The sequence below is a fragment of the Leopardus geoffroyi genome, chromosome A3, assembly GCF_018350155.1.
Source record: "Leopardus geoffroyi isolate Oge1 chromosome A3, O.geoffroyi_Oge1_pat1.0, whole genome shotgun sequence".
Taxonomy (NCBI): domain Eukaryota; kingdom Metazoa; phylum Chordata; class Mammalia; order Carnivora; family Felidae; genus Leopardus; species Leopardus geoffroyi.
Window position 1 is genome coordinate 131,408,522 of NC_059336.1, and position 27,670 is coordinate 131,436,191.

Sequence of the window (27,670 nt, forward strand, 5' to 3'; positions counted from 1 at the left end):
TCAAATCAGACTCAGGCCATGAGTAGAGAAACATGCCAAAAGGCTCAACCACCAAATAACTAAACCTTCCCATTTTTCTCAGCTGCCAAACTTCTAGAAAAATCCCACCGCTAGTCTCTTCTTTCTGTTAAGATGCTGAAAATGCCTAACAGAGGTCAAAAATTGGAATCCGTTGGAAGGAGTGAATTGGGTGATCACCACCCGGCACTCAGATCAGGTCTAAGTAAGGACAGTTGGAAGACTGGCTTAGCCCGTTCACCTGCTCGCTGCACAGAGGCCAACTGAACCTGTTCTCCATTCCCAGCATTATATGCTATGTACCTGAGCATACAGCTGGGAGAAAAAATGAGAAGCTCATATATAAATGATCGGTGATAAACAATACAGGGTGATTATCCTCTAAGCAGATCAAATTTGGCTCACCACTTATTTTTAGAAGTAAAGTTTTATTGGAACACAGCTATCGACATTCCTTTATACTCTTTTCTATGGCTGCTTTGACCGCACAATAGCAGAGTTCAGTAATTGAAATAGAAATCATGTGGCCCACAAAGCCCAAAATATTTACTATCTGGCCCTTTATGGAAAACATTTGCCTCTCCCTATTCTAGGCTAAGAGCCTTATATTACAGCAACATCAAATTCGCAACTATTATTTTCAGAATCCCCATGTAATTCCAAGTCCTTCACAAGTGCTTCCCTCTGTTTACATATCACTTAAGAAGAGGTTCAATTGTAATTAACAAATCCCACAGTAATTTAAGCAGTGAAAAGATTGGAGTTTCTTTCTTTCTTACATAAAATCTGAGGTACGTCCAGGACATTCACTCTGTTCTGAAAAGTCTTACAGTCTTGATGAGTTTTCCACTCTACCATCCATGAATATGGTCCTCAACCTCAGGGTCCAAGATGGTGGCCGGGACTCAAGCTGTCACTTCCCACAAAGGAGAGGAATAAATGAAGAAATTGGAAAAGCACACAACTGCCCTAAAGGAGTTTCTAAGGTGATTGTATAACATTCACTTGTATATCCCATTGGCCAGAGCTTAGTCTCATGGCTCTACTCAGTCACGCGAGAAGCTGGAAATCACAACCTCCACCCAAACCAAACTCAAGGACTTTAGGACTGTAGCATGGAAGGTAGCTGTCTACCAAAGATTCTTGTTTCCTGTCCCCAGTGTCAAGTTATTGCCAGGAAGTGGCTGCCTAGCCAAGGACTTGATTTCTCAGCTCCTCTTGTACCTAAATCTGATCAATAGCCTATGCACACTGTTGCAGTGGGTACTTCTTTGCCAAGGTAATTAATTCAAAGGCAGACGCACCCTCTCCACAATGGGAAGCCAGATGTTGAAGACGGTGGAGCCACAAGATAGAAAGAACATGGATCCTTGAATTACGGAATAGAAAACAGTCTACTTCCTGATGATTAGAAAGTCACATTTTAGGCTTTTGTGTGCAAGAAATGAACTTCTATTAGGTTTAGCCACGTCGATTTTAGGGTTTCAATTTAGGGTTTACTACATTTCCCACAGTGCATTATAATATTACAGTATTAAAATATTGTGTTCAAGGGGCGCCTGGGTGTCTCAGTAGGTTGAGCGTCCGACTTCAGCTCAGGTCACGATCTCGCGGTTGATGAGTTTGAGCCCCGCGTCCAGCTCTGTGCTGACAGCTCGGAGCCTGGAGCCTGCTTCGGACTCTGTGTCTCCCTCTCTCTCTTCCCCTCCCCCGCTCATGCTCTGTCTCTCTGTGTCTCAAAAATAATAAACATTAAAGAAATAAAATAAAATAAAATGTTGTGTTCAATACTAACGAGAGGACCATGTCATTAAATCGCTATACCCTCAATATCTGCCACGTTACCCGGCACCTTAGGTGAATTATTACTGAGCAAAAGAACTATGCACAAACACTATGGGAACAAAGAGGAAAAAGTGTTTAATTCAAACTGGGAACATCATATTTCGTTTTCAACCCAGGGCCGCATGTGTTATAATACTATATGAAGCCTGAGTATTCCATTGGATAAATGTTCTAGTTAATCTCTTCTCACATGGAACTTTTTATTCTGTCCCACCACGTACCTTCAAATAACGTTGTCTGTGCTGCCTTGATAGACACCTCGTATATTTAAGAGGAGGCCCTGGACTCTGGGAGAATTTATGAAGAGTGACCTCAAGGAGCAAGATCAACTTACAAGCAATATCGGTCTCTCGTTCAGGCCCCAATATGGCGACCGCATGGAGAACAGAAAGGCTTTCTTCGAGCTGTCATTTTAAAATATCCACGCTCAATTCCTGTGACAGCCAGAGCCTTTCCCACCAACATGGAGACTCAGGGTGTTGATAATTCTTGATGACAAGGTGAGTTTCCAAACAGAGCTTTTTCTTCATATATGGAAGAAAGTTAGATGAAAACCTAGCATGGCTTGCCACCCGCCTCACTTTCCTATCCCTCCTTTCTCGGCAAAACTGTCCTGTCCTTGCGTTTAACAATCTGAACAGATACCAGCTTTCTCCTTAGTACACGGCACCGTGTTTGTGTGCATTTTTTAATAATCTTCTCTCCTCCTAGAACTTGTGTGTCTGGAGGATGAAGGCTTCCTTCTTATTTGCTCTTAATTTTCCTAAGCTCTTGAACAGTGCCTCGTCTCTAGGGGCAAATATGAGACTCGGTTGGAATGCAGAATCAACTAGTTGGACTTCAGTTAACAGGAAAGCTGGAGGAGAAAACTATAGCTAGTCCTGGGCTTGGAAGAAAAACGAATTAAAACCAAACTCTTGAGAAAAAAGTAAGTTTTGGAGTTGCAGTATGGTGAAAACATTTCTGGGCTGGAGGCAGGAGGCTTGGGTGCTGGTCCCAGCTTGGCCACCCGCCAGGTGACCCTGGGCATGCTAGCTGGTCTCTCTGTGTCTCAACGTCCTCATCCTTACAATGAGAGTGCTAGAAGAAATTAATTTTGCAGGACTGTCATGACCCACAACCCACCCTAGAGAAAAAGAGGCCACAATTTAAAATAAGACTGGGCCACCTACCGATGACAGGACTTCTGTTTTATATCATTAATCATTTTGTTTTACTTTATTTTATTTTATTTTATTTTATATTTTATTTATCAGAAGAGACAAGTGTGGGCCTCCTGAAATAAGATACACCATCAGCGAGTTGTGAAAGGCATCCCACCCTTGTCCTCTCAGAAGAAAGTGGGCCGCCTCTTGTCATTCCAAACCTGACATTTCAGTGGCCATGACGGTGTGTGGAAAATGGAGCCCAGGGAGGCCCACCCCCAGACGAACAGTGCTCACCCCACTGAGGCACAACCAAAGCCTTTTTCCCCCCGTCACATTCTGCCTGGCGAGCAAAACATCCTGGTGGGCAACACTCATGTAGCTTTCCTAGTCTTTCCCCGGTCCATGCAGGCAGTAGTGTTTGTCTGAGAAATCCTTCTCTTTTCAAGGGTGGAGGACGGAAGGCTTGCTAACGCTGGGGGGACTCCAGACTCTCAAGACTAGAGAGGACCCTGTGACTGCCAGTTCCATGGGCGGCAGGATCCATATTGTCTCTGGCTGGGCCTCGGTTGTTGCTGGAGAGGCCCGGCGTGGTGTGGAGGTGCAGGGATTGTGTGCCTTAAATGGAAGCAGAGGGACAGAGATATGTTGTAGTGTGGACCCGCATCTCCAGCGTGGACACTCCTGTCACGTGGCAGAGGGCAGGAAGGCAGAGGGCAGACCATACGGCTCTGCCCGTTGGGAAAGTTCTTTCCAGACCCCGGGAGCCCTAGTGGATGAAAGCTCCAGGTAAGGAAGAATGCCCAAGAGCATGGCTTTTGACCATGCCCTTCGGCCACCGGGTCCTCCTTGCTGTACATCAAACGCGAGAGACATGCTCCTGCCTTGGGGCCTTTCTGCTGCTGCTGCTGCTTCCATCAGAGACACTTTCCCTTAGATTCTACTTGCTAATTCCTTTACCAACCTGGAGGTTTTGTTCAAACCATACCTTCCAAGCGAGGCCCGCTGGGACCACCCCGTGATTGACCACAGCCTGTCCTGCTCGGCTCTCGCTCTCCCTGATCCGGATCTATTTCTTTTGGACAGAGAACTTCCCACTTCCTGACATGCCATATAATCTGGTTCAAAGGGTCTGGCCTTCCCCAGATGTGTGCTCCCCGGCAGCGGGGCGGGGGGGAAATTTGCTCACACGCCATTTCATGTGCCCGGAACAATAACTGGCACAAAGCAGACCCTCAGTCGGTGTCTGTTGACTGCCTGGCTGAATAGGCTTAGTAGGAACTTCCATCGGTTTTAATTTGCTTTTGACAACAGACACCTGCTGGCAGGGCCTGGGGAGTTGCTCACACAGCACCCACGGTATGAGTCACATTCACAGTGCTGTGTGCGCTTTCCAGAACCGATCCTTTGGAAAACAGAAAAGTAGCATTCAGGTAGCCATACGTCAAGAGGTTCTCTCTGAGGACAATTCTTTGGGTTCGGGAGTATTATTTTTCCCCATCTTATAGATGCAGTAAATGAAGCTCAGAGGGTTTAGCCCACCTGCCCACAGTCAGTCTGAGGCACTGTTTTCAATGACTGGCATGTTTGTATTAATTGATTTCATCCTATGTTGATCATGAAGTACATAAGATTAGAACCCCCATGTCACAGGTGAGGAAACAGAGACAAAGCGGTCAAGTGACTTTCCCAGGCTCCTGTGGACACGAGGTGTCAAGCTGTCCCTCCCAGCCCCATGCCGTTCCCTTCGGCCACATGGCCTCTAACTCTTCTGCCAGAATCTTTTGTGAGACTTCCTTCAAAAAGTATCTTTCTCCTGAGAATTCTAGAGAAACGCGTCCAACATTTTTCTTTTTCACCTCCACTTTTCTTTGTGTTTCACTTTGACGTTGACACAAAATTCTCATTTTGATGTGCAATTTGATCATTCAGAGGATTCGTATTCTCGTGTCTGTCCTCTCGTTGCCATTTCCGTCTGAGGAGATCTGCCGGTCTGTGGGCAACACGTTGAGTATAGCTGTAACCGCAGCACGGTGAGCAAGGAATTGGAAAGGTCAACAGCCACGAGCACTCCTCTTCACCAAGTGCAGGGCTGGCCCAGCAGCTCTGCTGCCGCTGGGGGAATGAGTAACAGCAAAGCAGATCAAAAGGAAGAGACCGTTTCCTTCTTCTGCTAAGATGTTCGCCTACCTCTCACCACTGGGGCTGGTCAATGCCCAGCGTCACCCCATTTCCTAGCAGGGCTAACCTAGAACATGCTGTTTATTAAGTGTGATCAGTTGGACCAGCCTCTCTGAGGAGTGGTTTTGGTTATTTGGTGCTCAGAATGACTAAGAGAGGTAAGACAAAAGACAAAGGATGAGGTCATTTTGGGTCCGACAACCAGATGGGGCCCCCCAGACCAGTGCTTTTCAAACCACTTGCATAAAGGGCAAGTTTGTTTCTCCCCAGTCTTTAGAAGACCAAACTTTGTGAAACATGTTCCAAATGAATTACAAAACAAAACAAAACAAAAAGAAGCAGAAGAGATGGAAAGAAATACAAAGTAAAAACGCCTAATTTGTATTATCCTAGATGATACTAGATTAATACGTAATGAATACATCAGATTAGATCAGTATCATTGGATTATAAAACTGCTCTGTTAGGTTGCTATTAAAAGTTTCTAAGAGCTCGCTCTCCATTTTCGTACTTATCTCATTGCAGGTGAACACCAGGTAGACCCAGAGACCACACACTGGGCAGCAATGTTCTAGACCAGGCTGGGTAGAGCAAGGCCTTTCCTGGGTGGCAGTGGAGAAAGAGTCTGTGGCAGATAAGTTCAGCCTAAAGAACAAACACAGGGACGCCTGGGTGGCTCAGTCAGTTGAGCATCCAACTCTTGATTTTGGCTTAGGTCATGATCCCAGGGTCATAGGATCAAGCCCCCATCGGGCTCTGTGCTGAGTGCAGAACCTGCTTGATTCTCTCTCTCTCTCTCTCTCTCTCTCTCTCTCTTTCTCTGCTCCTCTTGCCCACTTGTGCTCTCTCTATCTCAAATACATAAATAAGTAAGTAAATAAATAAATAAATAAAGTTTTAAAAAAGAACAAATACAAAACTCACCCTAAAATGGGGCCTGAAAGGGGTAACTCAGCCCGGTGACAGTGACAGTAGCAAGAGGGAAGCTGATCCAAGCCCTGCAAAGCGACATCCATAGGAGCAGAGGACAAAGCGAGGAAAGAGATGGGATGAGTGGTGGGAGCACTGCCACGTGCCCACAACGGCTGATCGCTATTTTAGCATCCGATTGGCTAATTCGGCACTTGGAAGCTGTATGTTTAGCATCCCATTGGAACACGGTTATTAGGAGCTCAGCAGACTGTGAGCTCCCTGAGAGCAGGGGCAGGGTCTTCTCCCCTCCACGCCTCCTGTGTGAGGTCAGGGTCCTGGTTACCTGTGCTGGAATGAATACATCATCCTAGTTTAACCAACCCACCCCAGTTTGAGTAGGCATCTGGGAGGGTAGGACACCATCTTGGGGAGCACTGTCAGAATTCTATCTGACTTGATGACTCCACCCCGTATGACCGTAGGGTCCCCACGTACAGGGCAGTGCCCAGTGAAATTGTCAGGTGGGGGGGTCTCTTTCCCACCACAGCTGCTGATCTTCTCGGCGTTCACACTGAAAGTGATCATCTACCGCTAATGCTTTGAGGTCCCGCCTTCGCTCCTTATGTCACCTGCAGCCACTATGATTGGCTGTGCAGAAACTCTCAACCTGGCAAGAAGACATTGTTTTTCTCCAACAATTACACCTTTTATGGCTCTTTACATTAGAGTCTCTCTCCTTCCATTTTATAGTCCTCTCAGCAGGAGGATGAGGAACATTTTTCCCCAGGGATTTCACCAGTCGATTCTTGAGAGCTGTAAACCATGTGCAATCTTTACTTGCCTGAATTAGTGACAGAATCCATGATTTTCAGCCTTCTCCCATCATTGGGTGTGTTAGCGATCTCCTCTCAGCGGCCCATGGAGAGTGGGCGGCCGGCCTTCCGCCTTCTGCATTATCCCAGGAACCTGACTTCCAGCCCCCGATCTTCTAAGCCGTGTATTTCAACACAGGAATTTTCATTACAAAACAGCCCCCACGTGACCTGTCGGATAGGCAAGAAGTCCAAGGTGAGCAGTCAGATTAAATTTCTCAGCATCTAAACTCTCCTGATTACAGTTGGTTAAGAAAACTGATACCCATGTGACAAGGAATCTTCTCGAAGGGACTGTCCTCAGTGCAATCACTATGCCAGTTATGTCTATTGTCTATTGTCTATTCATTTGAAAACCTTCTCTCTGAAGAGATCTGCTTAATAACATCCAAGTGCTGATTAGTCGACGAATCATCAGGAGGTCACATCTTGATCTTGGCAAGCTGCAGGATAGAAAAAAAATGAATTCAAAGAAGTTTTAGGGCAATTGTTCTCAACTGAAAGTTATATTGTTCCCATCCTCCCGCCCAACTCCTCCAACCTCCAGGGACTTTTAGCAATATCTGAAAACATTCTTGATTTTCATGACTGGGGCTGGGGGTAGCACTGGTGGCATCTAGAAGGCAGCGGCCATAGGCCACTGCAGGCTCAGCAGCCTGCAGTACTCAGGACAGACCCACGATGAAGAATTATCCAGGCTGTGTCGTCAATAGTGGGAAATTAAAGAAGTCCTGCTCTGGAATCATGTCACTGATGAGCAAGTAATGAGCAATTCTGATTTAGATTGGTCTGATACTTCTGTTTGGGAGACCAGTTCCCTGAGTTTTTTCCCAGAGATCAATGTGCAGTTGTAGGATTTGCTTTGAGAAGTAGAAAAATAGCACCACCTTGGGAAGTAAACTGTTGAGGCAACGGACTTTTAGAACAAACGTGCAATTGTCTTACCTCTGTGGGCACATATCTGTCTTTGGCAACCACTGTTGGACTGAGAACTGTCATCCCTCTGCCTCCTCGCTTGCCTGCTGGCAGATGCCTCCGCCCTGCAGTGTGATCCTGGCGAAAGGTCACAATTTTGGCATTCTGAGACCTTCCAAGAGTGGCAGCTATGTGCAGGGGCAACATCAGAGCCAATGGGGGTCATATGAGAAGCGATTATTGCTAGTTGAAGAATAACTTGTGGTCTGGTCCTCCGGTAAACATCTTGCCCAAGCTCTTCCAACTTTAATGTGCAAATGAAGGTCCTGGTGGAAGGGTTGGGGGAGGGGGGGTCTTGATGAAATGCAGGTACTGATTCAGTAGGTCCTGGGTTAGGCCCCAAGATTCAGCCCTTCTAAGGAGACCTCGGATGATGCCAAAACTGCCTGTCCAAGGCCCACACCTTGAGGAGCGAGGTTCTGGAGTAGAGCCCGTGCTCCTGCTCCTGGTCCCGTTTCATATTTACACCCATGGCTTACCTCCCCGAGGAAGTTGGGAAAACCACGTGGAGTGGTGGGGAAGGGGTGTATTTCAGAATCCGGAAAGCACGTATTTAATCCTGCCTCTTCCCCATAATGGTTGCGTGACCCTGAACAAACGAGCCAGTCTTTCTGATATCAGTTTGCTCACCTTAATGTGGGCATAATCATTATTCCACAAGATCGTTGGCAAGAATTGAGTGAAATTACAGGACCTCAACCCTTCGTCCAAAACACTTAGGGCCAGACGTATTACGAAATGCCGAATATTTTTAGTTTTTTAAAAGAGTAATACGATGTATGCGGGGGGACCATGCTGCCCTCCTGGGCCACCAACTCGTAATCAAGTATGTTAATATTTATGAGGCAAAATATACAAATACCATGCCAAACAGGAGGACTGAGGAGGAGAAATTAGCTAAAGTTCACAGCAGGTGTTGCTTCCAGATGTGTTCAGGTCAGATGTGAGTTAGAAAAAAGCTTTCAGTTTTCAGAGTGTGTTGCATTTTGAAAGTATAGCTAAGGGGACGGTGGACCTGTGCTTGGCTTGTGAGCACATTCAAGTTTCTGTTGAAAGAGCGTGACACACTTCTTCCCTACACATTGTAGGCCGTGACGGTAAAGCCCAGGAGACTGGACAAGGGGCCGTGCCTGACCCAGGGTCTGGGAGAACCAAGGCAAGAGAGAGCCCATTCATTAGGCCCAGGCAGGATCCAAGGTCAAAGCCACTTCAGCACCTGAAGTATCTCCATATCAAATCCTGACACCGTTCTTCAACCCAACCCCTCGCACCCACACATTCACCCTCACACACTCACACACACACAGTCACGCACTCTCACACATACATATACACACCAGTTCCCATTTGCACGCATTCCTAAAACCATCAGGACCCGGGGCAAAGTCCAGAACTTGGGGTCTGGGTTAAGAAGCCAGACAACTTCGGAGGAAAACACACCCCGATCCCCCCTCTAGCTCAGAACACTGACGGAGAATCTCTCCTCGGAGGGCATTTGACGACACTTCTTGAAAATATACCTGGGAGCACGGACACCCCATGGAAGGACAAGTCATTTCCTACCTCTTCATCTCCACGGGCAGTCAGACGTTTGCAGGTGCCCAACCTCTTGCGTTCTCTTTTTCTTTCTTTCCTTTTCGTGCGTGTGCGAACTTGCCATCGCAGCTCTTTGTGCAAGATGTGGAGATGACAACTTTGCACAGCATTGAAAACAACACAAAAAACCAGAATCACGTGTCAATCCCAGGCTACACCATTCTCCCATTTTTCCAAGACCTGTTGCCAACCACACGCAAAGCGGAGCGCAAGCAAGATGGGGGAGCACCTCCCCGCGGCGGCTTCAGCGACACGAAGGACGCATGCCCGGGGCCCACGCTGCGGGAGACGTCAGAGGGGAGGGCCGGCCACACACCCTGGAGGCGGCCGAGAGGTCGAGATCTGATATGAAAGCCGCTGTCACCCTGGAAGGCAGTGTATCTTGCAGTGAAAAAAGGACTCTGAGGTTATCGTAGAGATTGCTAGAAGATGGCATTCGGAGAGGCAGTGTGGGGCATGGTTGTGAGCCTGGTCTCGGTAGCCAGCCTGACCTCAGGGCTCAACTCCACTGCTGCGTAGTGATGTGACCTTTCTATAGCTCTTTCAGGGACATAAGGATGCATTGCTCCGCCTGTGAAGAAGGATGATAGGACCCACCTCATAAGGCGGCCGTGAACACTGAATGAATTAAAAGACGTAAGGTCTGAGAAGAGCCCGGGGCAGGTACCTCTGTGTCCTTCCCACTCTTTTAACTATCTAGCTCCTGTTTTCTAGACTGAATTGACTGGCGAGCCATCCCTGTTGACTGGGGTCCCCTGAAGGACAACAGCCCTTCCAAGCCCAGAGAGACATCCTCCAGGGGGACGGGCCCCTCTTCTCCTCTCCTCCAGAGCTCCGAGAAGGTCCGCAGAGGACGGGATTGTCTACCGAGCCGCACGCGCCGTGTTAGACTTTTGGCCTCTTTTATGTCACAAGGTAGACATTAGTTGTCCCCATTTCGGGGGTGAGAAAACCCGCTCAGTGACTCTAAGAGACTTGCCTAAATCCACACAACTAGCAAAAGGGTGAGGCCACGTTGGGAAAGTGGGTCCACACAGCTTGGAAGCTCCAGGTTCTTTCCACCCCTCTCAGCCTCCATAGTTCCTCACGACGTGTGAAATCCATGCCTAGAAAGTTTGAGCCCATTGTAGGGATCATTGTGGGATCGTTGTAGGTCGTTTCAGGAGAAGGGGGGGTGGCAGGGCAAGAGAGGAGATTGAAGGCAATCCAACCAACTACAACATACAAACTGTGACCAAAAAGCTCCCAGGCTGTTATTCCCATCTTGTCGCCCCATCAAGGCCTTGTCACTGGCAAAAATGTGGGCGGCACCCCGGATCTGCCCAGCTTTCCGGATAACTCACGCCTCCGTCCCCATCCAGTCCGCAAGCCCCCATCTGAGCCGGCGGCACGGATAAAGCCAGCGAGCAGCCAACCCCAGGCCCGTGAGACCACCCCTTGGACGCCCACACGGCTCTGGATTCCACGAGCCCAAGAAGGAAAGCGCTCTTGCTTTCAACAGCTGAAGACTTCTGCCTGGGACCCTGGCGAGGTACCACTGAGGCCTGTGTGGCCCAGCAGAAGGCTGCCCTGGCTGTCCGAGGAAGGAGAGAAGCTAGCCCGCCGCTCATCTAAGGGGTAGGGAGACGGTGCGGTTCCCCCGCGGTGTCCCCGGCCACCTCTCCAGCCAGCCGGGCCACCACACAGAAACAGCGCCACTCAGAGAAAACGCTTCCAAACAAGTAACCTATAGCCCGCGTCGGGGCCCCCGGCCCACGAGCCGGAACGCTGAGTGACAGTGAACGGGAGACCTCTCAGCAGAGGTCCAAGTTGGAAAGACTTATTGCAAACGCGGCCATAATTTCTCGGCAGAAAAAAGGACACACTCGGGGTCATTCTAAAATAGTCTTTGCGGAGGTATCCGCTGCGGTGACGGCGTCGCTAAACCAAAGAAGTCCGTGGCGCTTCTGGCTTCCTGTCAAGCTGATCAGATGGCATTTGCCTGTAGGATGGCTGCATTTGGGCAGCAAAGGCCCAGCACGTCTGCAAATATTAAATTAGAGGCGGGACGGGTGGGGGCAGGGTGTCGGGGGAGGGCACGTGGCCGAGCTAATGGCCTTGCTGTGGCTGCTGCCGGCCCTGGAGGTGGCCGTGGGGACCTGATGAATCTGATAGCATCTCCGAGTCCGGGCTGGGCGGTGACTCACCCGCTCGAGACTCATGAGCTCAGGGTCACCCAGGGACCGGGAGCCTCCTTTCAGAAAAGAGAGGCACAGCCGTCTAACACCCCTCTTGCATTTCAGTAACTCTCTTTGAACGAGTAGACGCCGGGTCCTACTGGCTCTGGGGACACATCATCTGTGTCTTGTTTGCCTCCCACCTCTCTGACCCTGGTCCCCTTTCTCTGCATCCCTGATAAGCCGGGGGTCACCTGGATTTTGGCCCCAGCTCTCTCGCTCTACTTGCGCTGTGGTTAGGATCTCCCTGACTCCAGAGGCTGCGGTCTCCCTCTGTGTCTGCACTCCAGCCCCGTCCCTCTCCCAAGCTCCAGCCCCACAGAGCCGGCAGCCCGTGTGGGCTCAGCTCTGTGGGGCTCCCACCATAGGGCCCATCTCTTTGTCTCCATGACCGCCGCCATCTTGCCTTCCCACCATCCCTCAAGTCAAGTAATGGACAAAAGCAGGAACGATTCTAGACCACGCTGTCTCCTTCATGTGCCTCAACTACTGTGGCCCTGATCATGCCCCCCCGCCCCGCCCCGCCCCGTGCCCCTAACCTCACTCCATTCCATACTTGCCTTCATACTTTTATCAAGTGCGAATTTGATCTCATGAGGCCCTACTTAACAGCCTTCGGGGTCTTCCGGGCACCTGGACAGTCATTTCCAAACAGCGTTTTCTGTCACACAAGGCCCTTGGAATCTGGTCTCTGCATTCACTCCCACAGCACCTCCCCTTTCGTGTCAGTGGTGAGCTCCAGGGGTGCCTGAGTGGCTCAGTCGGGGAAGCATCCGACTCTTGATTTCCGCACAAGTCATGATTTCACAGTTGGGGAGATCGAGTCCCAAGGTAGGCGTTGCCCTAATAGTGTGAAGCCTGCTTGGGATTCTCAATCCCTCTCTCTCTCTCTCTCTCTGCCCCTCCCCTTCTTCCTCTCTCTCTCTCTCTCTCAAAAAATAAAATAATAAAATAAAAATGTCGAGCGCCAGTCAAGAACAATCACGTATGACCTTTTCAAGTTGCTTTGCCATCTCACTGCCCTCTGCTTTTCTTAAAGCTAAAACACCACCACCCTTCAGCCTTCCTGACTTGTTCCTTTGCCAAACCTCGAATCCTTGCTCTCCTTTACCGTCCCTCCTGAGCTCGGTCTCCTGTCACGGGTTCTACCAAACTATGTTGTATGTTTACGTGTCTGTGGCTCGACTGTCCTCTGGCTGCATGATCTTGACGAAACACTTCACTTCTCTTTGTCTCACTTTCCCTACCCATAAAATGGGTATCGTGACACCTACCTCCCAGGGCTGTGCTCAGGATGAAATGAGTTGCTATGTTTAAAGCCAGAGTGACTGGGACATAGGGGGTTCTCAATACATGTGAGGTTACAGGACGGAACAAATGGGTCACGGTGTGACTCATGAGTTCCTAGCAGGCCTGGCTCATCTGTCTGGAGATTACTTTCTTTTTTCACCTCACCCAATACTACGTACGTCTGAAATATTTTTATATTTTCAAAAGAGCTCCTTCTGGTTTTGTTTGTTACTGTACATTCTTGCGTTGTAAATTTCACTTGGTTTAAACCTAAATTTAAACTCCTGTCAGAATATAGAGCATAGTTGGGGCACCTGGGTGGCTCGGTCGGTTAAGCGTCCGACTTCGGCTCAGATCATGATCTCACAGTTTGTGGGTTCGAGCCCCACGTCGGGCTCTGTGCTGACAGCCTGCAGCCTGGAGCTCGCTTTGGATTCTGGCTCCTTCTCTCTCTGTCCCTCCCCACTTGTGCTCTCTCTGTCTCTCAAAAATAAATAAATGTAAAAAAAAATTTAGAATATAGAATATAGTACTAACCTTGAGAGGGATGCACGCTGAGGAAGAAAAGGTGGGAAGGGGGCCCCAGCGTGATGGAAATGCTCTCTGCCTTCTTGACTGGATGGTAGCTACACAGGTTATATGTAAAAGAGACCCACTCAGCTTATCCGCCGGAGATATTTGGGCACTTTACTATGCAAGCCGTTCCCCAAACAAAAACAGAAGAATACGTACGATCGGAATATACCGCCTTCGGTGATGGTCACTCTGTGACAATGCTGACCTGTTAGTTTTTCTCTGGCAAGCTGATCCTGGATCATTTTGAATGGTGAATTTTGCACCCCCTGCCATCCAGGAAGGGAGGAGGGAAAAGGAAAGGAGAGAGCTAGGTCTTTTCCAGTACTCTTTCTACGCACACCATCGCTGAAAAGTGAGAGGAGAATAGAAACCTTCAATGAGCCGAGAAAGGGCTAGTCCCGTTGTGTCTGACATACCCCAATATGGAGAATGCTGCCGAGCTCTGGTCCCCGGGAAAGGAAGGGGAATGAGGTCATGAGAGAAGGTTAGTAGGAACATGGAAAGAAAGCCGGTTCTTCTATAGAAGGCATTTCCACGGAGATGAAATCCCACTGAAGTTTGGGTCGGTCTTCATCTTGTTGTGAATCATCCTTACCCCGGCCATTACTAGGCAGTCAGCGGCTGGCACAATTTCCCTCTGCTCCTTCAGTCCCTTGAACTGGAAACCAAGTATAGAAACACTAGTGAGCCCAGATCTGAAAGCATCAGAACCCCAAACTTCTTTTGACCCCCCTCTTCTCTCTGAAAACGTTGATGATGTCAGCCTGAGCACGGCAGTGGGGACTGCCCACATCATGTAAAGGGCAAACCAATGTCGCTGTCTCTGGGGACCTTGGTCCCCTTTCCTGCATTTGGAAAATAGCACTGAATGCAAAATGATGTTTATAATATTATGCACACAGCGTATTTCTTTTTTTAATGTGTGTTTATTTTGGGGAGAGAGAGAAGAGAGAAAGAGAGAGAGAATAGGGGAAAGGCAGAGAGAGAGGGAGACAGAGAATCCGAAGCAGGCTCCAGGCTCTGAGCCGTCAGTACAGAGCCCGATGCGGGGCTGGAACTCACGAGCCATGAAATCGTGGCCTGAGCCGAAGTTGGACGCTTAACCTACGGAGCCACTCAGGTGCCCCACAACATAATTTCTTACTGTAGCAAGGCCAGAACTGCCATTCTACCTAAAAAAAGGGAAGGGATTAGGCATATTTTCTAACATGGGCAAATACACGTGTATGGTGATGTGCCGTCATAGATGTCTGCCAGAGCAGTATTCTGAATCATTCTTTGTGTATTATCTATTGTTTCTCTGAGTGTTGAACCTCCTCCATGGCTGCTCGAAATGCCCACCTTCCAAAGGGGAGATCGGGACCTTTCGTGAAGACGTGTCCGTGTTCGTCCCACAGTAGTGAAGACAGCTCTATACTAAGACTATACTAAGCTCTATACCGTGCACGTGCTGTCTCGATAGAAATGGTGAATAGAGCGATGGTTGCTGCAGATTAAAACGGAAACAGAAGTGGGAGTTGGGAGCGGCCATCAGAGGCCCGTGTGAGGGATCCGGGTGGTGACGGAAGTCTTCTTTTTTGGAACACTTCCATGGAGTGTCAAGATCCTGGTTGTAATAACGGACTCTAGTCCACTAAGATGGTACCACCGGAAGGGGGCCAGAGTGGGGACAGAATAAACCACAGGATCTCTCTGCATTATTTCTCACAATTGCATGTGAATCTACAGTTTTCTCCAAATTCAAGAAAATTTGATTGAGCAGCCGAAACAGAAAAGAGGGGAAGGATTGCCTCTGACACGCAAGTGAGGCTCACGGGGGTTGTGTGGCGAGTAAGAAAGGGTCCACGCCTCAAGCTCCACCTCTTCGGGTTTGCTGCGAAGGAAGGGATGGACCCCATCAGGTTGAAATGGTCTACACTCTCTTCTCTGTACTTTTTAGTTGGGAGGCGCGATGAACGTGTCAGCACAAGGGTCCCCTTACCCCCTGTCTCCTTGGAGAGTTCTAGAAGGTTTCAGCCTCCTGAGCAGAGCCAGCTGCATCAGCTTTGAGGCCGGGCGTGTCCAGGGAGCGGGGAATCCCGAGTCCGCTCTTCCTGAGCCACCTTACTGAGGGACATCAGCGCAGATTAGGGCAGAGAATGCCAGCACGGCGAGCAGCTACCAGGAGGGTAGACATGACACCCGGGAACCCAAACCCCACCTCAAGAACCCCAGAGCTCCCTTCTGCCAAACACACAGACGCTCCTTGATAAGGAGCTGGGAAGAGGCAGAAAAACTTCCTGGGTGGTGGGCATACTGACATGCCCCGATTCCTTTCTTTTTTTTTTTTTTTTTTTAATGTTTATTTATTTTTTGAGAGAGAGAGTGCAACAGGGGAGGGCAGAGAGAGGAAGACACAGAATCCGAAGCCGGCTCCAGCCTCCGAGCTGTCGGCACAGAGCCCGACGCGGGGCTCGAACCCACACACCATGAGATCATGACCTGAGCCGAAGTCGGACACTTAACCGACTAAGCCACCCAGGCGCCCCTGCCCTGATTTCAGCAGAAGGCACAGAACCGCTGCGCTCCCCCCGGACCTCACCCTAGTGTAGTCTTTATGGTAAAACTGTCATCATAAGTTTAGTGCTCTCCTGAGGTCTGCGAGTTGTTCTATCGAATTATCGAACATGAGAGGTTCATGGGAACTCCCAAAGGTACAGCCAGTGGGTCAGAAGTGCAGGTGGCCAGGGGGACCCCCAAGGCACAGCTGACTTTTGAAGCTCTCAGCACAGAGCCCACTTTGGATCCTCTGCTCCCCCCCCCCACCTCTCTCCGCTCGTGCTCTCAAAAATAAAATAGGCATTAAAAAAACCTGAATTGCTACATACCCAGTTGGCGACACAGAATAAACCCCCCTTCCTAAGTTCTAGCTCCATCCATGGGCTTCTCAGCAGGCCAGGGCTCCTTCCTCCGGGTCCCACTGTACCTTGACTTCCAACCAGTTTCTCTAACATAGTTGACAATTCATTTGTTCACACGAACGTCCCTCCCCCAAGGCCAAAGCTGTTCTTGGGGAAAGAGGAGGGGACAGATTCAGGCGGCCTGCAAAATGAAACCTTCACAATGGAAAGAGGAGCCTTCTTTACACAGGTGTATTTTACAAAACCACCTGACCTCGGACCGTGAACACATCGCCGGGGCTCCTTTCCCGGGCCTCGGGAGAGGCCAAGAGTGCAGCAGGGGCCCTGAAGCTGAGGCCTCATTAGCTTCCCAGCAAATCCGCTCTGGCATCTCATTCCTCCCCGGCGTCTGGTTCACAGCAGACATTCAGACCCGCCAGTGAATGAGAGAGAAATTAAGTGGTGCAGCACAAACACAGATAAGAACAAGAAGTAAGGCATTTCTTAACCTTGCATTTAAAAGATGGTTTGATTCCTCCTATTTAGATGACAAGGGCCCTTTTCTCCCCTTCAGGGGCTGACCTCACTTGCTATTTTTGCCTGAGTCCCTGCAGTGGGATTTGGAGGGATTTGGAGGCTGTGATTACCGGGTCTAGTGAATTACAGAAGCTGGTGAATTTGGTCATCTGCTATTTGCAACCAGATTAGAAAAGTCCCCAGAGAAACTTGTGTTTTCGTTTCAATGCGAAATCACAAAAGGGCCAAGGATACAGAGCTCAGATGCAAATTTAGGGCACATTTGAAGGAGGAGGGATCTAAGGCCTTAGTCTCAGAGCCAAAAGCGGTCTCTCCCCGGAGAATCGAAGTCATCAGGCCGCCCTGGTATTTTCTAGGGTTTATAACACGGTAGTTGTGGGCTTCTTCACAGCCATCCAGCATCGAGGAGCGTGTGAGGTAGCCCCTCACGCTTGTCGTGCCACAGTGCATTCTAGAACGCTGAGCCCCTCTTAAATTTACGCCCCGTTTCCCTCACCACTGCCGTAGCCTGGGGGGGGGCCCTCTAAGCAGATGAAAGATGGGCAAAAGAGCATTAGATGAGGGGCCACAGCAACCTGCCCCTGATTCCCACAGCCCCTTTCTCATCTGTGTGCCTTATCGTCTGTGATTATGGGAGCAGTCATGTCACCCACCCTTCTCTGGGCCTCAGTTTATCCATTAGGCCCTTGCACTCAAGATAGCGTCCGCCATCCTGGCATGTCCCCACACTCTTGGCGTCATTTCAAGCTTGTTTTGCAGAAAACAGGCGTCCCAGATTTTCATCCCCTGTAGGTGAAGAGTGACACCTGCAAAATTATTTAGAACCCCTGACCTGGCTTCCATCTCTGGCTCTGGGCTAAGAGGCCGCCATCAAGGAGCTAAATAGAGGAGGGAGCGTCTCAGACCCGGGAAACTGGCAGCACTCGTGAGCACCTGAGACCAACCGGAATGTTCCACGGCAGGCCGTTCCCATGCAGTTAGCAATTGGAAATCATACAAAGAGAAACTCGAGAAGGCCAGGCAATAAAATAGAGATCATTTGTAAGACAGAGAAACATCTCCTGGGGAAGCATAAGGTCCCTTTTGCCCCCAGGGTTCTAGGAACTCACTGCTGCATAACTAAGATGTTCTTGACTAAATTGTCAACCCCGGAAAGAAACGAGCTCCTTGGACGTCCTTGCCCACGTCCCCCTTGCCTGCCCCTGAATTCTCCTCCCCGTGCGGAGTGCATGAAAAGGTCCTCTGTGCCAAGGTCACTGAGAGTTCAGACCGGCCTCCAATTCACAGCACTAAGGGCTGGGTGTGTTTCCGTGAGGTTCCCGAGACTGTGACGTCAGCCGAGATCCCTATCATCTGATTAAAAGGAATCACATCCCATTTTAATACACATCCCCCTTGAGTACTTGGGGGGAGGGAAAATTCTAGTTACTGTTATTTTTTTAGACGATGGCCTCATTCTAAGTATTCAGGAGACAGCGAGAGAAGCCAGTGTTCCCCCACAGCACGACCACCGACTAGGTACATCGCTGGCCGCTTGTGCTGTGTTACTTCCCGGGACGCCGACACCCAGCCTGGGAGGCAGAATCATCACCTTCATTTTAGAAATAAGGAGGCTGCAGTTCCAAGAGCTCAGACTTCCCGAAACCTACACGAGGGATAAGCCGCTGTCTCGTTCTAATCTGGGATCTGTTCCACTCTGCGTCCCACCCTCGCTGTCCCTTGTACTGGGCGCCAGCAGGCCAGGGGACCGAAGCCCAGGCCTGCAATGCAACCAGCTTCCTTCCCTCTGGGCCTCCTGCAGTCTCCTGCCCTTCGGACTTGACTCATTTTCCCTGAATTTTTCTTGGGGGGCGTTGGCCGCCATGAATGTATCAGGACACCGCTGGCTGTGTTTTTCCACTCACCTTGCGTTTTCTGGAATTCGCTCCCCAAAGGAAAGCGACAACCGTTTTCACACATTCTGCATAAAATCCTTCCTCGGGGTTCAGGTTTCGCTGTGCCATGCTTCTGTTCACACGGTTCCTTCTGTCTACCTAACCAACTCCTCTCCTCCTCCAATTAGACTCATTCTTCAAGGCTCCTCCCTCCGTGAAGTCTCACCCGCTGGCCGAGCAGATGTCACCTCTGCTCCTCGGACCTTCGACGTCTGTCCCTGGCACAGCGCTTGCCACACTGCCTGTGTCCTGGTGGGTCCCTGTGAGCTGGGAGCTCCTTCCGGTCCCCTGCCCTCGCCTGCATCCCTCACAGCGCCTGGAAGATCCTGCTTGAGACCACATAACAAGCGAGGGCCGCGCGTCCCGAACGACCCACCTTGCCTCAGTTGTCGCACTTTGTGCAAGTCGCCGCGTCTCGCTGAGTCTCTCCCTCAGCATCCCCGAGCGCCTGCCCTCGGAGCGTGGAAGGAGCTACTTTGCCATTCGTACGTACGAATGTGTGTGCAATGACCACTCCTCGCAGCCGTAGAGACTGGAATACAGCAGGCCACTGAGTCAGAATCCTCCACGATGCACAATGAGGCCTTGTCTCTGCAGACCCGAGGGCCCTGCTGGCGTCTTGCCGGTTGGTCTCTGCTGCCCCCTGGGCCGCCAGCTGAGGCAGCAAGAGGAGGGGTCCGGCAGGCTGGCTCGGGGAGGACCCGCAGCTGACGGTCTCGCCCGGCTTTGGGTCCGTGAGAAAGTGACTTTCTCCCGAACAGGGCTCGCCAGAGGCCTGGGGACATGCTCACCGAACTCGTGGGTAATCGAGACAAAAGACAAGAAAACAGTTCCCTGGTACCCATCCGCCACTCTCCACGGAGGAACGGAACCTCCAGCCTGGGGTTCTTCCCGCAGACGGTCCGCCTGGTCCTCTCCACGTGGGAACATCTCAGTGGGAAATACACTAAGCAGCAGGAGCACTCTGGGGGGGAAGTCCACAGTTGCAGCAAAGGACGTTGGGGGGATCCCGTGGCTCAGCATCAGAGATAGCACTACCAAGAAAGAAAGATGGCTTCGGTCAATTCCACAGGTAACCTGGGCTAGTGGACATCCAGAGCCTGCAGCCAATCACAACAACGCTGTCCTCCGAGTGTTGTCGCTTTCAGATGTATTTTACTTTCCGGGGCAAGAGAGAACCCTGGGTCTCATGTGTTCTCTTCCAAGAGTTGATTTAGATTCAAGTTAGTTAATGGGGCGCCTGGGTGGCGCAGTCGGTTGAGCGTCCGACTTCAGCCAGGTCACGATCTCGCGGTCCGAGAGTTCGAGCCCCGCGTCGGGCTCTGGGCTGATGGCTCAGAGCCTGGAGCCTGCTTCCGATTCTGTGTCTCCCTCTCTCTCTGCCCCTCCCCCGTTCATGCTCTGTCTCTCTCTGTCCCAAAAAATAAATAAACGTTGAAAAAAAAAAAAAAATGAGACCCTTGTCCCAAGAGAGCAGGGCATCTCAGGCCACGGGGGCAGCGAGAAGGCCCAGAGACTTTGTGGCAAGAACTGGCAGACAGCAGAGCAGCGGGCTCAGTGGAGGAAACATTGGAACTGAGAGGGAGGAGTGAAGGCCACCAAAGGAAGAGCCTGGAAGGGAAAAGAGAACTAGACAATGAAAGGTACACGGTGTGAAGGAGTTCAGGTCAGCGAGGGAAGGCAAGGGCTGCCAGGGCTGATGGGAGCAGCGGGGACCAGAGGAGGAAGGCCCCAAGACTGGCTGTGTCATTTCCCCCATGTCCTCTTGCCAAGCTTGGACTCTGTCCCCGCGAGCATCTGGTACTCATCCCAAGCAGCCTATGGCCCAGCTTTCCACCAGTGTTGTCTTTCTTCCCTTCCCTCAAGAATGGAAGTTCCTTGGGGCGCCCGGGTGGCTCAGTCGGTTAAGCGTCTATGACTATGGCTCAGATCACGATCTGGCCGCTCATGGGTTCGAGCCCCGCGTCGGGCTCTGTGCTGCCGGCTCAGAGCCTGGAACCTGCTTCGGATTCTGTGTCTCCCTCTCTCTCTGCCCCTCCCCCACTCGTGCTCTGTCTCTCCCTGTCTCAAAAATAAATAAACGTTAAAAAAAATTGAAACAGAAACATTTAAAAAAAAATTTTTTTTTTTAAAGAAGAGAATGGAAGTTCCTGAGAATTTATTCACTGATAGACCCCAAGTGCCCGTGACCAAACCCGGCATCTCGTACACGTTCAATAAAATTTGCTGAATGAAGGCATGCGGACGGCTTAGCAGTGTGCCCCGAGTATAAATGTCAGCTACCACTGGCTAGTCTATCGGGTATAATCTGTCATTTAGGCTTTTAAAATGCACGCTGGGTCTGCTTCTGAAAGACATGACTACAGTCAGTACCCCCTCCACAGTTCCGGTGTGCATGGCTTCAAGAGAGGTCTGAAAATATCACATGGAAAATTCTCGAAATAATCCGTAAGTTTTAAGTTGGGCGCCGCTCCGAGTAGCGTGATGAGATCTCACCGTGTCCAGCTCCATCCTGCACGTGCATGAATCACCCCCATGCCCAGAGCCCCCACACTGCCCATGTCCCCCACCGCGCGTCACTTAGACTCTTGATGGTCGGACGGGCTGCGAAGTAACCTGTATTTTACTTCCTAACGGTCCCAAACGCAAGAGTAGCAGTGCTGACAAGGCAGAGATCCCAAGGAGAAGCCAGAAAGTGCTTCCTTTAAGTGAAAAAGTGTAAGTTCTTGACTTGCTTAGTGGAGAAAAAATATCACACGCTGCGGTTGCTGAGATCTACGCGACTTTTATTACAGTATATTGTTGTAATTATGCTATTTTATTATGTCGTTGTTGGTGATCTCTCACTGTATGGATTTTATAAATTAAATTTAGCATAGGTATGGATGTACAGGGAAAAACCCGGGATGCGTGGAGAGGTTATGGCACTGGAGGATTTCAGGCGCCCCCGGGGGAGGGGGGGTGCTCCCGGATCACATTCCCGCCGACGGGAGGACTTCTGTCTTACGATTTTATTCCACCTCTGCTTTCCCTGCCAGTAATTTTCACGAATTCGCTCCCCTTCTTCCCTGCCCCCACCCACCGCCCCCCTGGCCCTCTTCTGGGGCAAGAGCAAAGCCTCGTACACGTTCATCCTGACCGGAGAGCCCAGCGCGAGGGCATGTGGGGATAAGGGATACATGGGGCGTCAACAGAAATATTTATCCCGAGTTTCCTGCATGTCAGGCTATGACAGCTTGCCTTCTGTCTCAAAACTATGTTCATGTCAATAAATCTGCTAAACTCCTCCACCAACCTGCTCGCTCTTCCCACGGCAGAGAAGCTGTGAAGAATGGTTATTCTGCCTTTAAAAAAAAAAAAAACAAAAAGAGTGCTACTCCCCAGGGCAATTTTGCAAGGCACCTTCGTAGAAAACTGTGTCTCTGACAACTTTGTACAATCCTACCTGCGCTCAGGAAGGTAGATGCTGAGCCAAAATGCCATAATTGAAAAAGACAAGAAGCCATGTGATCTGTCCTCTTTGCACAGTCCATGATTCCACGGGCTGGGGGGGGGGGGGGGGGGGGGAGGGGGGCGGGGCATGTAGCCGGGATCACGTGGGAGGCCGGAGACAGGGTGTGCCTGTGTGCCTTGTATGCGTGTGCGGTGTGTGTGGCTCCTTCCGGTGCCCTGCTGGATCGGGTTATGCCCCGGAATTCGGGCTCAGGCTGGAGGTGCTGCCACGCCCCCTGCTGCCACCAACCCCCCACCCCCACCCCCCGCTGCCACCCCTGAGGCTTTCACGGTTTTGCAGATGCACGTGGTCTGACGGCAGAAACCACAGACTTTGGAAACACACAGACGTGAGGTCAAATCCCGGCTTCGTCCATCCCCGTGCGGGCTCAGACGTGTTCTTGAACCTCTCTCGGAGCCCGTGTGCCACACGGAGGGACTGGGGGGTGGGGGTGGGGGGACTCTTGGGAGGCTGTTGTCATAGGGGTTCAGTGAAGACCGTACGTGAACAACGAAGTTCCGTGCCCGACCCCCAGGAGGCAGCTCACAGAACGGGCTGAGGACGCTCATGGGACACACACCAGGTGTCCCCATGCCGCCACGTGTCAAGGCAACCAGGCGCGCGGGAAGTGACCCTCGTGGGTGGTGATTATGACGGGACGAGGAGGGCGGCGCAGCTGGTGAGGAGGGGCGGAGGAAGGCCAAGTGTTCTCACGGGGGGGGGGGGTTCCCCGCCTTCCAGAGTCAGGGCCGTGGGGGGTTCCCACCCCAACAGGACGAGACGCGAGTCTGGAACCCCCTGCTCTCCCAACGATGGTGGAAGGTGCGGCCCCTCTCGTGGCCGGAGGACCCCGGTTCCACCTGCCCCGAGCCCGTGTCCTGACGCCCTCCGCTCAACGGCTCTGAAAGTGAACTCGAAGCAGCCCCTTCCCTTTCTGGGCCTCAGTCTCCCAAATTATAGGCAGTCTCTGGATTACAGTGCGTGGCCGGGGATCTCCCCGGGGAGCAGGTGTCAAGCTGGAAGGGACGATGCAAAGGAGGGCAAACAGGAGTCCAACTTCCGTCATGAGACAATCGCTTTTTTTCAAAAAGCGTCAGGGAGGTTGGACACCGCTGTCCCAGACAATATCTCCCTCCTCTGGAAAGGGACCAAAGTCAGACAACGACCTGAGGAGCACCGCACCCTCCAGGGCACCATAATTTGAGCAGCTCGGCATAGGCTGCAATGGCAAGAAACTCCAGTACCACTCCCCAAGGGCTTCACTGGACTCGGGACATTGTCAGGACAAGCTGCAAGCACGTGGGGGCTGGGGGCCTCTTGGGTTAAGAAACTGGCCTGGGCTTTTCACAGGGAATTGCACGAGGCAAGGTAGCCATGATGGGCCTGGACAAGCTCCCACATAACCTGGATTGTCCACAGGTCTTGCACATGCACAGGGGAGACAGGACCAGGCCCGAGGAAACCATGGGTTCCTGGGAGCGCCTGGGTGGCTCACTCGGTTAAGCGTCCGACTTGCGCTCAGGTCATGATCACGCAGTGCGTGGGTTTGAGTCCCACGTCGGGCCCTGTGCTGACAGCTCTGAGCCCGGAGGCTGCTTCGGATTCTGGGTCTCCCCCTCTCTCTGCCCCTCCCCTGCTGGCACTCTGTCTCTCTCCCAGAAATAAACATTAAGATAAAAAAGGAACCCATACGTTCGTAACCGTCAGAGCCGGGGTGCTCTCTCTTGAGGAGATATGAGAGGTAAGGAAGCCTCGCCAAAAGAAAATCCAACACAGACTCAAAAACGCACACCCCAGCCCAGATACAGCACACACCTACGTGTCTGTAAGATAAATCATCTTCTGGGCCACAAAACAGGTCTCAATTAATTTCAATTTTTTTTAATGTTTATTTATTTTTGAGGCAGAGAGAGACAGAGCATGAACAGGGGAGGGGCAGCGAGAGAGGGAGACACAGAATCGGAAGCAGGCTCCAGGCTCTGAGCTGTCAGCACAGAGCCCGATGCGGGGCTCGAACTCACGGATCGTGAGATCATGACCTGAGCCGAAGTCAGACACTTAACCGACTGAGCCACCCAGGCGCCCCTCAATTAATTTCAAATAATCAAAACCATACAAAGGCCGTTCTCTGGCAATGATGGCATTAAATTCAAGATCCACAAAAGACAGATACATGGAAAAAATCTCCAATATTTAAAAATCAACACAGTTCCATAAAACCTATGGGTCAAGAAGAAACCATAGAGGTAATTGAAATATATTTTCAAAGAATAAAAAGTTTAAAACAACATATAATGTAAGGGATGCATGTAAAGGATTGCTTAGAGGGAAATTCTAGCTTTAAATACTTATGTCAGAAGAACCCCTATATCAATAAACTGAGCCTCCCTTTTAAGAAAGACAAAGAAGAACAAATCAGAAAGCAACTAGGGGGAAAACTAAAATGGATATCAGTGAGGGGTGCCTGGGTGGCTCAGTCGTTAAGCATCTGACTCTTGATTTTGGCTCAGGTCATGATCTCACAATTCCTGAATTCAAGCCCTACTACGGGCCCCACACTAACAATGTGAGTCTGCTTGAGATTCTCCCTCTCCCCCTCCATTTCTGCCCCTCCACTGCTCACACTCTCTCTGTCTCTCTCTTTCTCAAAATAAATAAACTTTTTACAAAAAAGTGGAAATCTGTGAAATAAAAACAGAAATCTAGTGAAAACAACACTTGTAATTTTGACCAGATCAAGGAGATTGGCAAGCTTTTAGCTAGACTGACATACGAAATAAGAGAGGAAAAGGAAAGAAAGAAGGAAGGAAGGGAGGGAGGAAGGAAACAAGGAAGGAAGAAAGGAAGGAAGGAAGGAAGGGAGGGAGGAAGTAAAGGAAAACCTGGGGAGAAAGAAAGATGAATCAGAAAGGAAGAAGTAAACTGTTTTGTTCATGTTTGATGCAACCCCATATGTAAAAAATTTTAAGGAATCCGCAACAAAACTTCTAGAGCTAATAAATGAGTTTAGCAAGACTGCAGCATGCACTAGCAATGCACAATCAGAAATGAAATTAAGAAAATAATGTAATTCACAATAGCATCAAGGAGAATAAAATACTAGGGATAATTCTAACAAAAGAAGTGCATAATTTAAAAACTACAAAAGATTGCTAAGAAGAACTAAGTAAGTAGAAAGATATCCCATGTCCATGGATTCGAAGAGTAAATATTGGAGAAATGGCACTTCTCGCTAAACTGATCTACAGATTCAACACCATCTCTACCAATATTCTAGCAGACTGATCTATAGAAACTGACAAGGAACTGACCTACTTTTGTATGGAGATGCTAAGAGGAGCCAGAACAATTTTTAAAATAAAAAACAAGGTTGGAGATCACCACCCAATTTCGAAGCTTACTATACTGCGACCATCATCCAGACCGTGCGGTGTGTAAGAAGGATCGGCGTATCGATTGGTAAAAGGAAATTGAGTGCCTAGAAAGGAATGCTTGCATTTATGACAAACTAGATTTGAACAAAGCAGTGAGTAGTGAAAAGGATGATTTTTTTTTTTTTCAACAAATGGCGTCAGGAAGGTTGGAGGACCACATGCAGAAAACAAAACAAAACAAAAGCCTGAGACTATTATTTCACACCATACGCAAATTTAACTTCTAGCGGGTCGTATACCAAATATAAAAGCCAAAATGACAAAGCTCCTAGAAGAACACATGGGAGAACATCTTTGTGACACTGGGTTGGGCAAAGAGGTCTCAGACACAATACCAAATGCATAAGCTGTAACAGAAAAAAAAACCTGATAAATCGGACTCCATTAAAATGAAAATTGTCTGCACTTCCAATGACATCGTTAAGAAAATGAAAACAAGTCACACGTTGGGAAAAATATTTGTGAATCATGAGTCTGATGAAGGACTTGTATCCAGATATACAAAAACATTTGTAACTCAATAATAAGATCCTAAACAATCCACATGAAAACCAGGCACGGGACTTGAACGCTTGAACAGACATTCCGACAAAGAAAACATACAAATGACTAATAAGCGTACGAAAAGGTATCTATCGTTAGTAATTGGGAGAGCCCCACAATCATGAAAATGGGTATAATAAGAAAGGCAGACAGCACCAAGTGTTGACGAGGATGTGGAGTAAATGGAACCCCCACACGTTGCCAGGGGCAATATAAAATGGTACAGCCCCTTCGGAAAACTTTGGAAGTTTCTTCCAACGTTAAACAGACCCAGCAACTCAATCATGAGACCAAGCAACCCTATACCCAGGAATCTACCGAAGAGAAATGAAAACATACATCCGCACAAAGACTCGTGTGTGCACGTATATAGTATCGTGATTCATAATAGCCAACCCTGGACACAACCCAGTTGTCCATCACCCAACGAATGGGTAAAGTGTAGAGTAGCCTTTCAGCAGCATACGACTCAGCAGTAAAAAAAAATCAATGAAACACTGGTACCTGCGGCAACACGAATAAACCTCAGAATTATTACGCAAAGCGTAACGAAGCCGGAACCAAAGCAGCTTATTATTCATTTCTATCAAATATCCAGAAACGACTAACTTACAGACACCAAAAGCAAATTAGTTTTTGCCTGGAACTGGGAGTGAGGATTTTACTGCAAGGAGGTTCGAGGGAATTTTAAGGGGTGATGGAAACGGTCTAAAACGGGAATTTGGTGATGGCTGCACCACCCCATAAATTTTCTGAAACTTTGAATTGTAAACTTACAGTAGGTGAATTTTACGGAATGCTAATTTAAATAAAGCTTTTAAAAAGCACAGCTGATGCTGTAAACACACACACACACACACACACACACAAAAACCAAAAAGCTCTCCAATTCCACATGGCTGAACATACTTTGAGTCTTAACGCTCCAAGTGGCTGAGACCCTGGGTCCCGGTTCAGTCCAGTCTGTTCCCTGAGATCTGAGATTTTCCGGTTCTGGGAAAATCCGGTGCCACGGTTTCCCTGAATGTTTTGGTTGCATTCGCTCGCAACACTTACCTCTTTTTGCAACCCATGATTTACAGTCAGACAATATCTCTTACACGCACCTCCTTCCTCTGCCGGGGACAAGCTGAGCCCTTCCTCAGACTGACCAACACAACAGCTCTCTTATAGTCTAATAATGCTTTCAGCTGCATTTTAAAGCAGGAAGCCCTGCTTGCAGAG

The 27,670-nt window shown here is 49.7% G+C and overlaps 1 long non-coding RNA gene across 1 annotated transcript; it reads right to left on the reverse strand.

Moving 5' to 3' along the window:
• Positions 1 to 1,727: 1,727 nt before the first annotated feature.
• Positions 1,728 to 27,670, reverse strand: LOC123581564. The gene is made up of 3 exons (XR_006703825.1): positions 27,503 to 27,670; positions 6,114 to 7,416; positions 1,728 to 3,626 (listed from the first exon to the last, which is right to left on the reverse strand). It is a non-coding gene; the product is annotated as an uncharacterized LOC123581564 (long non-coding RNA).